The sequence below is a fragment of the Mustela erminea genome, chromosome 14 (genome assembly GCF_009829155.1).
Source record: "Mustela erminea isolate mMusErm1 chromosome 14, mMusErm1.Pri, whole genome shotgun sequence".
NCBI lineage: Eukaryota > Metazoa > Chordata > Mammalia > Carnivora > Mustelidae > Mustela > Mustela erminea.
Window position 1 is genome coordinate 88,025,558 of NC_045627.1, and position 12,416 is coordinate 88,037,973.

A 12,416-nucleotide genomic window follows, 5' to 3' on the forward strand; every position below is an offset into this window, starting at 1 on the left:
CCCGTCCTGGCTGGTGACAAATGGGGGTGGTGTTGGTCAGGGCCTGACAGCTGGTCAAGGCCCAGGGCACAGCTGCGGGGGCGTGGCCTGTGGTCACTGCCACACCCACTCAGGGGATGGAAAGAGGCAGTCGAGTGCTCCGTGTCTGCCCATCGATCCAAATGTCAGGAATGCAAGACAGGACAGGATAGTGCCGGGAGCATCAGGAAAGTGGTGTCAGCCCATCTGCGTGGCAGGATTCACAGCTGGTGGAAGAGTTAAAAAGGGAGTCAAAGAAACTCATGGAAAAATCATATGGAGCGGACGTTGCCTTCCGCACATCTGCGATCCTAGCGTGTCCCTCCATCCTCCAGGAGTTTGGCTCCACTATTGTTTGCCTCTCTCTCTCCCTCCACCGCCCGTTTTCATCTGTTCTCTTTAATTCCTGCGTTTGGCTTCTCCTGGTTTAATTGCACGGTGTCTGTTATGGGTGGCATCTCATTAATAGGGCGCATTCTTCGGTTCTTATTTAGCAAAAGGTGACCCATGACCTGCTCTCGGCGTGCGGCTCCGCCAAGCTGGCTTCTGTTCCAGACGACTTGCTGAGCTAGCGGTCTTGGCTGGGCTCGTGAGCAGTCCTCCTGAGCTCCATATGCACGCGGACGCTAATTAACGAGGAGGACCCTCCACCAGCTCTCACGGGATGACATCAAAGTTTCCATGCTTCTCTCCAAGGACTGGCTCTTTCAAAGGCCTCTTTCATTCCTTCTTTCCCTCTGCCTTCTCGAGACATCTTTTTCTCTCTCTCACCTTGCTCCCTAATCCAGTCACCTCCTAGCTACATAGTGGCCTAGGCTTCCATCTGTCACCAAGTCATCACCTCAACCCTTAGACACCAGGGCATCTGTATAAAGTGACCGCTTTAGTGCTAGGCCCGAGGAGGCAGCTGTGAGGAGCAGTCCCTGCTCTTGAGGTTGTGGTGTGGTTCCTATTATCATTGGGCAGATGCAATTCACCCATGGAACACCTAGGAATGCTCCTTTTCCTTTTTTTCTGGATTTGTGAAAAGAAGTCTGACCACAATGAGATCTGGCTTCACACCTGCTACAATGGTGACTGTATAAAAACCAAGCAAAATAAAACAAAAACAACAAGTGTTGGCGAGGATGTAGATAAATGGGAACCCTTTTGTCCTGCAAACCCTTTTGTGGGGATGTAAATCCGTTCAGTTGCTTGGAAAATGGTATGGTGGCTCCTCAATAAATTTTTTAAAAAACCACAATTACTATATGATGGAGCAATTCCATTCCTGGACACAGACCTGGAGGAACTGAAAGCAGGGGTTGAGCAGATTTTAGTACAACTATGTTCACAGCAGCATTATTCATAAGAGTCAAAAGATAGAACCAACTTCAGTGTCCACCGACAGACGGATGAATAAATATAATGAGGCTGTGTAGATACAATGTAATATTATTCAGCTTTAAAAAGGAAGGAAATTAGGGGCACCTGGGTGGCTCAGGGGGTTAAAGCCTCTGCCTTCGGCTCAGGGTATGAGGGTATGATCTCAGGGTCCTGGGATCGAGCCCTGCATCGGGCTCTCTGCTCAGTGGGGAGCCTGCTTCCCCCCCCCCCACACTCTCTCTGCCTGCCTCTCTGCCTGCTTGTGTTCTCTCACTCTCGGTTGGATAAATAAATAAAATCTTCTTTTTTAAAAAAGGAAGGAAACTCTTAAAAATGCTACAACATAGATAGAAATTGAGGATATTATGCTCAGTAAAATAAGCCACTCACAAAAGGACAAATTGTATAGTTCTACTTACATGAGGTTCCTGGAGTCGTCAAACTCATAAGGACAGAGAGAAGAATGGCGGCTGCGGAGGGCTGGAGGGTGGGGCGTGGGGACAGGAAGTCCTCGTGTGGCGGGCATATGAGGTTTTGGTTTTGCAGAATGAAGAGTCTTAGGGATGGATGTGGAGTGGATTGCACAACAATGTACTTCATGCCACCGAACTGGACACTGAAACGTGGTTAAGATGGCAAATTTTATGGTATTATATTTTACCACGATTAAAAAAATAAATAAATGAAGAAGAAGAAGCCTGAATGCCTAGACACAATTCTCATAAGAGACATTTTATTTTTAATTATTTTTTATTTTTTAAAGATCTTATTTATTTGAGAGAGAGAGAACGGGAGGAGGAGCAGAGGGACAGAGCGAGCGGACTCTGTGCTGAGTGCAGGGCCCGATGTGGGACTCGATCCCAGGTCCCCGAGATCACGACCTGAGCCACAATCAAGAGTCGATGGCTTAACCAACTGGGCCACCCAGGCACCCGCATAAGAAATATTCTAAACGAATATAAATTTGCATGAATTCCCCAATGGCAGGCTGCTCCCGCATCTTGATGAAACTCTGCCCCCCATGCCGGTGCCTCTCAGTTATTAATACAGCGTCTCAGATGGTCTGTTCATGTTGGACAGATCACTGAGGATATCTTGGGGAGGGTCAGGGGATGTCTGGATTTGTCAGGACAAAGCGTCCCTAGTTCCTGCCCAGGGTGGTGCCGGGTGCGGGCCGGTGGCCTCCCCGCCTCGCAGGGAGGGCTCCTGGCAGCCGAGCTGCCCCCCCTGCCAGGAGTGCAGGCGGCCAGGGAGATTCATCTTCATTCTGGCACCTGCTGTGATGTGCCCAGCCAGCCCCACACTCGGTCAGCTCCGGTCGGGAATCCAACCTGGTTCCCTTTTCAATTTTGGAAGCATTGTTGCGGATTAAAAACTGGTCAAATGATGGGAAAGAGTCAGAGCAAACAGCTGCTCTGTACCCACCATCCTGCCAAGGCCTAAATGAGCCTTCAGGAAGCTTGCGAGTGATGAGGGTCTGTCTCCCAGCAGGAGTGATGCGCAGCTCCGGGAACCGCAGAGTGTCGGGCGGGCTTGGGCGGCTCTGGGGAGGGGCTGCCATCACCGAGCGGGCGGACTCCTGTAGCCCACGGGTGCGCGTGGACGCCGGAGTGGTCTGGGATCGGATCAGACTTTAAGGACTGTAAAAATGAAGACATGACCAATTTCACTCTTCCTAATTAGGTGACTAATCTGCTTAGCTCCCTAGAAAGAACTACCCAAGGACTCAAAACACAAAACAGTCAGTCATTTTCTGTTGTGTGGGTATGGGTACGTGTTCTACCCCTCGTGTCTGCCTCTTCCCTGTGGAAACCATCTTTGTGTGAACAGCTTGAAGAGCCACAGAACTCTGGTATGTGAGTCAAACATGGAACTTCAAGATGGTCTCTTCCTGATCTGCTGTGGGGAGAGGGCCAACTGACAGGCAAAAAAATGTGGAAAACCAAAAATGCCTTGTTCTGGGTTGTCAAACGCGAGTCAGCCGCAGAGCGAAAGCTCCAGACTGTGCTTCTCTGCTGCAGAGGAAACACCCAAGAGCACCACAGTCTCAGCTGAGCCTCTGAGGAGGCTGGTGTGCAGTGAAAGTCACCTTCTCAAGCATTCTCAAGGGACGTTCTGGAAAACCCCGTCTTACCTAGACTGTGTTGAGTTCAACGCGAGTCTCTTGACTGGGGAACCGTTGGCTTACTCGGGTGTTACAACCAGAGAAAGGAGCCCAGCTTCCAAGGATAGGGTATCTGAAGGGTCCCTTTGGAGCCCGGCTCTCTCCAAGGAGGGCTTCTGTGGGTGGGGTGGGTGCGGTGTGGAACGAGGCCCAGGAGAGAGAAGCAGCTGAGGAAAGACGGAGAGACACCAGGGTTTGGGGCAGCAGGCGGAGAGAGCAGCCGTTGGCGTCTGTAATCATCGGTGACAAGTGGTTTTGGGTATGGAGACCCAGACGGAATGTTCAGCTACTCACCTTCCTTTATTTGTCATTCAAGGAGAAGTTAATGGGAATGTTGCTCTTCCGTCACGCGGATGTTCATGTCGGTGTTCTTTATGCCCCTGTTGGAGTTGCTCAGACTCCTTGTTTGTAGATCTAGGCACGGTAGCATATATGCTTTGTAGACTGTGTTTACTATGGTTTCTTAACATGAAACAATGATCAAAACTAATTGTTATGACCCTAAGATAGGTGTCATCATTTCAAGCAGCTGCAGACATTCTACCCAGCTGGCGAGCTAGATGTAACAGTTCCCTCTTTGTTACATAGCTAAGGCTATTTCTGATCTATAATTATTACGAAAACATGGGAAACATACATCTTTGTAAAAGCGGTTTTGTTTATTTTGTATTAATTCCTGGTACCAAATAATTGTGACGGGCCCACAGGTGTTCTGCTGCTTCCTGCCATTCTCGGCAATGAGTTCATTTCTCTTTTCCTACGGCTTCATCAGCATGGGTTTTAGGATTAAAACTTATTTTCTAATTGATTTTTACGCCTATCATTTTAATGAGCCCTTCCTTGCTAGGCAGCGGACTGGAGCGGTGACCCATGTGTTTGCAGTCCTTGTGTGACGTGCCATCCCGTTACTAGCTGTTTCTGCTGCTGTTGGGAACCCTGTGCTGCACTCAGCGTGGCCCCCTTCCTTCTGAGTTCGATCTGGGAGTCGGAGACTAGGACGGTAAGCACATCAACAACTCCACGCTATTCAGGACGTGTTCCACAAAGGAAAAGAGCCTGTGCTATGTGAGCCGGTATCCAGGTGGGTCTGCTCCGAATCGGACTTTGGAGAAGGAGAATTCAGCTGAGGCCTGACAGGAAGGAGGTGGCCACGAAGGGCAAAGGGAGGGTTTCCCCACAGAGGGGCAGGAAGGTCTGAGAGCCCCGTGGTGGATGAGGGCCACACATGCTCGCCACCCCACCCCCAAGAGTGTGGTGGGCAGCAGGGCCACCTGGAGTGGAGCACTTGCTGGGACCGGATTATGACCCTGAAGGTTGGCTCATGTTGGGGGTGCTGTGGGAAGCACGAGGGTCGCCAGAGCACAGGTGATTGACGTTTAGTCCGAATGGTTTTCCCAGCCCACTTGGGAGGTGGCTGGGGGTTGCCTGAGCAGCTCAGTTGCCCCGGGCCTCGAGAATGGTTTTCTACATGAGACGGCATCTTTGCATGGCTAACACGTGGTCAGCTTTATACCCTTCACACCAGGCTGTCGACACACTTAGAAATTCCTTGCAGGCAACTAGACGAACCTCTTGCTAGAGATGTGGACAGCCACAAGGTGATGCAGCACGCCACTGGAGAAGTGAAAGTCACAGGGACTTTGCGGCGTCTCTCTGTGCTTATCCACACTGCGTCATTATACCAAAGACTCCCGGAGACATTTTCTCTAGACTTTAAAATGATTCCTTCCTCTTTCAGGAAGTTCATATAGTGGGACCCTTACTACTTTTCACTCCCTCTTGTGTATCCAGATTCGAACCAGGCTTCCCTTACAGAGGACAGCCCCCAGGCCACCAGAAAGGACCTGCGCCATACCATTTCTGCCTGTGGGCCTGCAAAATATCTCCTTTCCCCGTGAGTGGGGTTTATCACCCTGTGCGGTTATAGGAGTTACCCTGAACGTGAGACCCCCATTGGAAAAATAAAAACTGTCCCATGAATTACTACATATATCTCGCTGAGCATTCCTTGGTTATCTGCTCCCTGCCTAGGCCTTGTCTTAGTATGGCTTGGATAACCACATCGACACAACCATATTCAGAATCACTCAGACGTCTGATTTCAACCAACATTTTTATTCTATATTATTATCATTTTCAAGTCTAACTTTGAATTTTAATCTGTTAGGGAGGTAGAGAGGATGCCACGGAATGTGTACACGGGACAGCTAACCTTCAGCGTACAATCCGACAAAGTTTTGCGCCTGTCTGCAGCAGATCAAGATGTAGGACACTTGCAGCCCCAGGGTTTTCTTTGTTCTCATCCCCACTTAGCGCCCTCCTCCCCGAGGGAGTCACAATGCAGAATTCTTCCACCATCCATGAGACTTTCTTGCTCTTGATTTTCATATGAATAGATTCATGCAACGTATAGTCTTTTGTGTTTGGCTTCTCTTTTTCAACATGAGAACTGAGACCCAGCCTTGTTGTTGTGTGTACCAGCAGCTCATTCTCTCAGGGAGGACGTGGTTGATTATCGCCCTGTTGAAAGATGCTTGGATTGTTCCCAGTTTGGGGCTATTATAAGCAGCACTGTCTTGGATATTCTTGTATGGTTCTTTTTTGGACGTACAAACTCATTGCTCTTGGATAGGCCTCTGGGTGGAATTGCTGGGTCATAGGGTAGGTGTATTTTAATTTTAGAGACCTTGCCAAACCCTGTTCTAAAAGTGGCTGCACTAACGTTCACTCCCGTGTGCAGTGTTTTCATAGCTTCATTTGCTCTGCGTCCTTGCCAACACTTGGCTCTGTCTCACATTTAATTTAATGTTGGAGTGTTTGTGTGTGTTTCCGGGGAAACCAGGAGAACACGAGAGTAAGTACTGAGATTATGCTGGGTTCCTTGACTCGTTGGGTCCGAGTCTCTAAAACAGTGGTGAGAGTTTATCTGGAAGTTGGAGTCAGGTTGGGGAAGGCCAACAAGACTCACTCATGGGACCCCCGTCAAGGTGTTGGTAGAGACCAAGGTGTTCTCTCTTCTACGATGTGGTCCTGAAGCTAACAGGATCCTGTGGGGGAAGCTGAAAATCAAAAGAATCAAGAGAATCCAGGGGAGGACTGAGAGAGGTGTCCTGGTGGCATCAACAAGGCCCTGGTCCAGCCACCCTACCTCGGCACCCTCTGCTAAATGACACAGATAATCTCTGGTTTTGGCTTACGTCAATTTTTATTGTATATTCTGTTGTTTCTGATCAGAAGAGTTGTACCTAACGCAGATATGGTTGGAAGTTGGACATTCCCTGCTGACTATCTTCTCTCTCATTCTCATGTTTCATGATGTTAGTTAAACATTCGGTACAACATATAGACTTCTCACCACTACTGATGGGCAGGAGACTCCCTGGTGATGGGAAAATTACACTTTTCCTCCATCCCCACTCGCCCAGCACCACAGATCAGCAGCAGCACACTTGTGAAAGAGCTCGGCTGTGGCCACAGGTAAGAATAAAAATGGCTCCAGGCGGAAGCCAAGGCTTCGATCACATGCCATCCTCTCCACCCAGCATGACCCACCTCTCCTGTTGGAGACCGGCTTTAAATAGCCAGCTTAGACTGAGTGTGAGGACCGAGAGAACCAGAGCAGCCCAAGAAAGGGGGAGGGTCCGGGATGCAGATGGGCAGCCTGGGGTCCAGTTGAACAAACCAGGGAGGGCTCAACTCAGATCCTTCCCAGCCCTGTGAGCTCCTGGGATTTCCTACAGTTCTTTCACCAGCAAATGAACAATAATGACCTTATTCCAACCATTCAAGGATTGTGAGAATTCAAGCCAAATGTGATCTGTGTGAACCATGGACACAAAGCAGATAGAGCGAGAGAAGGAATCCCTCCCATCCAACAGAACACTTTCCAGGGGGCTCTTGTACCATATCTCTGTTGTGTGTGTGTGTGTGTGTGTGTGTGTGTGTGTGTGTGTGTGTTATCTGTATTTTTTGTGGTTCCGGTTTCTCTTTCTCTCCTGTAGTTGACCTTGCTAGAGGGGCTCATACCATTTCATTCCCACCCCTTCATTCCCGCTTAGTATCTCACCGGGGGTCCCGAGATCTCCTTGGTGAGGCGCAGGCTTTCTGGGTGGGAGAAAAATCTTAATCACATGCATAAGGGTGACAGTGGCTGGGACTTGCAGTTTACAGTCTTCATTGCTATTCTATCAGCATTGCTGAGGTGTAGACGGTCTGGCGCCCTGGCTGGAACAGCCTGATCTGTCTTCTCGCTTCGGCACGGGATGTTTATCCACCTTTCAACTCAGTTGGGCTGCAGATGATGCGCCATTTGCCTATTAATCCTCCTTGTGGTGGCAAAATGCAAATGAAGTTGCTTTTGATGTATGAGAAGCCTAATAGCAATTTCTGACTTTCTTTCCTGGAGCCAGAGTCTTCCCAAACCTCAGCACCGGGGTGATCGTCTTAGGAGTGGCGGGATCTTGCAGGAGCCTGGCTGGTGGGCAGGCTGCCTTTTCTATGAGGTGCCTTCATTATCGAATTAGACTGTCAGTGAGTATCCTTGAAACTCCAGGAGAGAAGAGAAGGGATTCTTTTTTTTTTTTTTTTTTTTAAAAGCAGAGAGAAAGTTAGAAAGTAATTAGTATGCACTAATTAAGAATAATAGTAATAGCATTTTGAATTGGTGCCTAGAATGAGAGCTGTTTCGGGCTCCTCGCCAAACTTGGTATCTATAGCGGTGATCTCTCAAGTTGTCATGCATCTATTTTGAGATATGACTATGATGCTCTGTTTTGAAACATTTAATTGCTGGCATTGTTTGTTGAGAGAATTTTATAGCCTCACTTAGGCATCTCGCTTCACGCAGCATCTGCCATTGATGTCACCAATGGAAGCATTTAGAAGAGAGACTGAAGGAAGTGAAGGAAAGAACGACAGGGATGCGCCACTGTGGGGCGGTGGGGCGGCGAGCGTCGCTTGGACAACTGATACCTTAGAAGCCATCGCACCAGCGATCGAATGTGAGCCACGCTTTGCCAAGTATCCCGGGCAGGGCACATCTGCCATTGCCACCTGTGATCATTTTCTTCTTCTTCGTGCGCTAAATAATCAATGACAAGGTTCTGGGTTTTGTCCCCTCACTCGTTCATGGCTGGCTCAAGACCTTGCTTCCGGGAGTGTGAGTTTGAGAGCACAGAGCTTTCTGCCTCCGAGGACACGGTGGGGGGTTCGTGGAGCATCCCCAGCTGGGCTGAAGGCAAACATGGCCACGGGCAAAGTATGTGACGATCTCCCTTGAAATGGTTTTTAAAATGTAAAAACTCATAAAACTCAGTGCATCTGAAGGTCTGGGGGTGAGCCAGGGTCTCTTGGGGCTGTTGCTGGGTGTGTCAAATTGTCACCCGCTCTCTCGAGGGTGATTTACTGTGTGCGTCTCCTTACTATTTGGCTCAATATCTCCTGCTCTAGGAAGTCATCCGAAGAAAATGATCAGTACCTAACGCATTGTAGAAGCTCAAGCTTGGTGAAGTGAATAAAATGTAGCAAATGATATATCCTAAAAAGAGACCTTTTTATGGCCCCACCAAAGAAAGCAACCTAACTGTTTGGTAAAAAGGTGAATTGGTACTTTGTAATGGAATGTTATGTGGCCACCCAAATGGAGATTTACTTAATTTCCAAAGAGGCCATGATACTGACAAAACATTAAGTTAGCGAAGAAGGAATGCTGTAAAAGCATGTATTCTATGACCTCAAGATTTTTATGCACAGGAAAGAGGCAGATGGTGAAAGTAGGCATGATTTCTGATATGTTCATATTATTTCTTTGTTTAAAAATTTCGACAATGAACACATTATGTAGGTTTGTGTCTGTGGCATGTGATAATATAACATTTTAAATGTGCACGCAGAGAGTAAAATATTCTTCAGAAAGATCCTCTTACATAGGGCAGTGTAAAGAGATATCAAGTCTCCTGTGTTATTTTCAGATCTACCCTCATTAGCAGATGCTAGATTTTCCTCAGATCTCTCATCAGCAGGAGGCAGACACCGTATCTGGTAGTCCCGGTGGTATACACTTGGTCCTAGTTACACGTAAGGCAAGTGTGGAATAAGACTGAAACACTGTCTGGTCATGCTGGGTGTCTTAGCGGTTCAGCATGGGGTCACATGAACGTTCTAGTCTGGTTGGTGCAGCAACACTGTTCAAAGGAGCCCTTGGCCCAAGAAAAACTAGGGGTTGAGGATATCTCTGCTTTCGGGTGGGATGTGCTCTAGGTTTTAAATCTTAGACATTGACAATATGTCTAATATGGGCTAAGAGCACCAGCATCACTGGGAGACCGGTCAGAATTGTTATCAGTAAGACCCCCAGGGGAGTCGTGGCTGTGGGGTGTGTTCCAGGTTGAGAAATGCTACCAGGGAGTGTGGCCTGGGAGAAGGGATGGCAGACTTGGAACCCTGGGGAGAGGGCACATGGTGATCAGCACCCCTTGTGGAGCAGGGGAATTTGGTGGTGATGGTGACTGGTTTTCTGTAGGTGACAGGAAATAAGCTTTGCCAAACATTGTAACCTGTACCAGGCCTTTGGGGGAGATGTCTGAAACAGAACTCACTGACTGGTTATAAAGAAGTGAGGTGGGGGTCCGATGGAGAGATCGTAGGGGGCTGCCCGGAACTCCTGACCATCCCTTTTAGGAGCGCATGGCCCCATGACCCAGGATGCACGGACAAGCCCCTGGGAGTGAAACGCCCCGAAATCCTTGCGTGGTCCTGCTTGCCTTGGAATGATAAACTGGCTCGTCTTTTTTTTTTTTTTATTTTTCCCTAAAGAAAGAAATGGACAAATGTGTGCACTGTAAGTTTTGCATGTTTTCATTTGGGGGACATCCCTCAGTTTTGAGGTTTCTCTCTAGATAGCCTCCATCGGATGCCTCTTTTTCTCTCTGACCCTGTGTGGCAAACCCACCGCTGATTCCAGAGGTATCCAGCAGAGTGGCAGACAGCTGCCACTCACAGCTATGTCAGTTCTGGTAGAAAGAGCCAGAAAACCAAGAACGATAATTGGTGGGTATAAATCAGTAGACTCAGTCTGCAAGGCTGTCCTTTAGCTAAGACTAAGATCTCCTTCTTTGCTGTCGACATTTTTTTTTTTATGATAAAACATATTTTGATGTTCCTGGGCGGGGGGAAGTGTGAATTAGGTACACTAAGAAGTTGGACATTTTCCTGGAGATCTGATCCCAGCTCTAAGTGCAAAACCACTCACTCAGTGTGAGTGGGTCCTTTGCACCCTCCCCCTCCCCCCACTTACCATCCCCCATGGATATCATCATGGCAAGCTGAGACTTGATCTCTTTCTAACAGACTTAAACAATAGCAATGATCCATTATCTTCCAACATTAACTACTGGAATCTCATATAAGCAGGGGGCTGGCTCCTCTTTGGGGTTTCAGAAGTAGGAGTCTGAAACCCTCTCCATTCCCTATCCGTTGGAAGCCCGAACGCTTCCAGAAGGATGGCAGGTTCCAGGGCTGGGGTGTGGAGCTCCAGCTCATTGGATCTCATCACTGTCATGCCCCCAGTGGTCTCTGTTCTGCAGCCCCTTTTCCCTGTTCTCTGCTTCTTTTTCTATTTTTTAATTTTTTATTTTCATTATTTTTTCTTTTTTATCTATTTATTTGAGAGAGAGAGTGAGAGAGCATGAGAGGCAAGAAGGTCAGAGGGAGAAGCAGACTTCCCATGGAGCTGGGAGCCTGATGCGGGACTCGATCCCGGGACTCCGGGACTGTGACCTGAGCCAAAGGCAGTTGCTTAACCAACCTAGCCACCCAGGTGCCCATTTTTTTTTTAAAGATTTTATTTATTTATTTGACAGATAGAGATCACAAATAGGCAGAGAGGCAGGCAGAGAGAGAGGGGGAAGCAAGCTCCCTGCTGAACAGAGAGCCTGATGCGGGGCTTGATCCCAGGACCCTGGGATCATGACCTGAGCCGAAGGCAGAGGCTTTAACCCACTGAGCCACCCAGGTGCCCCCTGTTCTCTGCTTCTTGTCCCCAGCCAGGCTCCTCAGAGCCTCTCATGTCCTGGGGGGAGGGGTCTCATCTTCCCCTTAAGGGACTCCCCAGGGTCTTGCCCGCCTGATGCCAGCTGTTGAGATAATACCGATTTCACCATGCCACAAGGCTATTGGCAAGGATTAGCTGTGACACACTTGTAGAGCAGGGCCCTCCTGGGACCCCCTGTCCAAGGCTGGTCCTCTGATTACCTCTTATCACCTGGACATCGCAGGGGCCTAAGCCTAGAGCTCCTGGCTGCAGAACTGGACCTCACCGTTCAGAGCTCACAAATGCAAGCTTGATTTTGCCTTGAACTGAGCATTGTGTGTGGGTGGCCACGTCTGAGCCCAAAACCTTATTATACTTTTCTGTGCAGGAACAACTCGATCTACTGTCCAGACTGGCTGTGTGTGGCTTCCCACAGGTCTGGAAGGAGCCCCGGATCCCACATGAACATGGCTTTGGCATTTAGGCTTCACTCTGCCCACGACAGAGCCCGCAGTCCTCTGGCATTTTACCTGATGCCAACAGCTGCTCATAACCTTTTTCACTCACACAGACTTCCATCTGGGAAGCCTTCCCCATTCCTCAGTGTCCCTGTCACAGCAAATAATGTCATGCCACAGCACACTGCCCAGGGCGCAAGTGCTGGGCGCCGAGAACAGACCAAAGGAAGCCGGCGCAGCTGAGGCTGGCTTGTAGGAGAGATGTGCCGTCGCTCGGGCTTACCCTGAAATGTCTGGAAGCCTGCATTCATGCCATCGTCACCCCCTTGCTCTGAGTGAGATTTTATTTTCCCTGTGTCTCCATTTCCTGCCGTGCTTATGG

The 12,416-nt window shown here is 48.9% G+C and overlaps 1 long non-coding RNA gene across 1 annotated transcript in view; it reads left to right on the plus strand.

Annotated features, from left to right (window-relative positions):
* Positions 1-10,352, plus strand: part of LOC116573307 — a 47,315-nt gene extending 36,963 nt beyond the window's left edge. The window contains exons 5-7 of the long non-coding RNA XR_004278700.1: positions 4,395-4,547; positions 6,870-7,024; positions 10,226-10,352. This is a non-coding gene — a long non-coding RNA (uncharacterized LOC116573307). The remainder of the gene's footprint in view (positions 1-4,394; positions 4,548-6,869; positions 7,025-10,225) is intronic.
* The last annotated feature ends 2,064 nt before the right edge of the window (positions 10,353-12,416 follow it).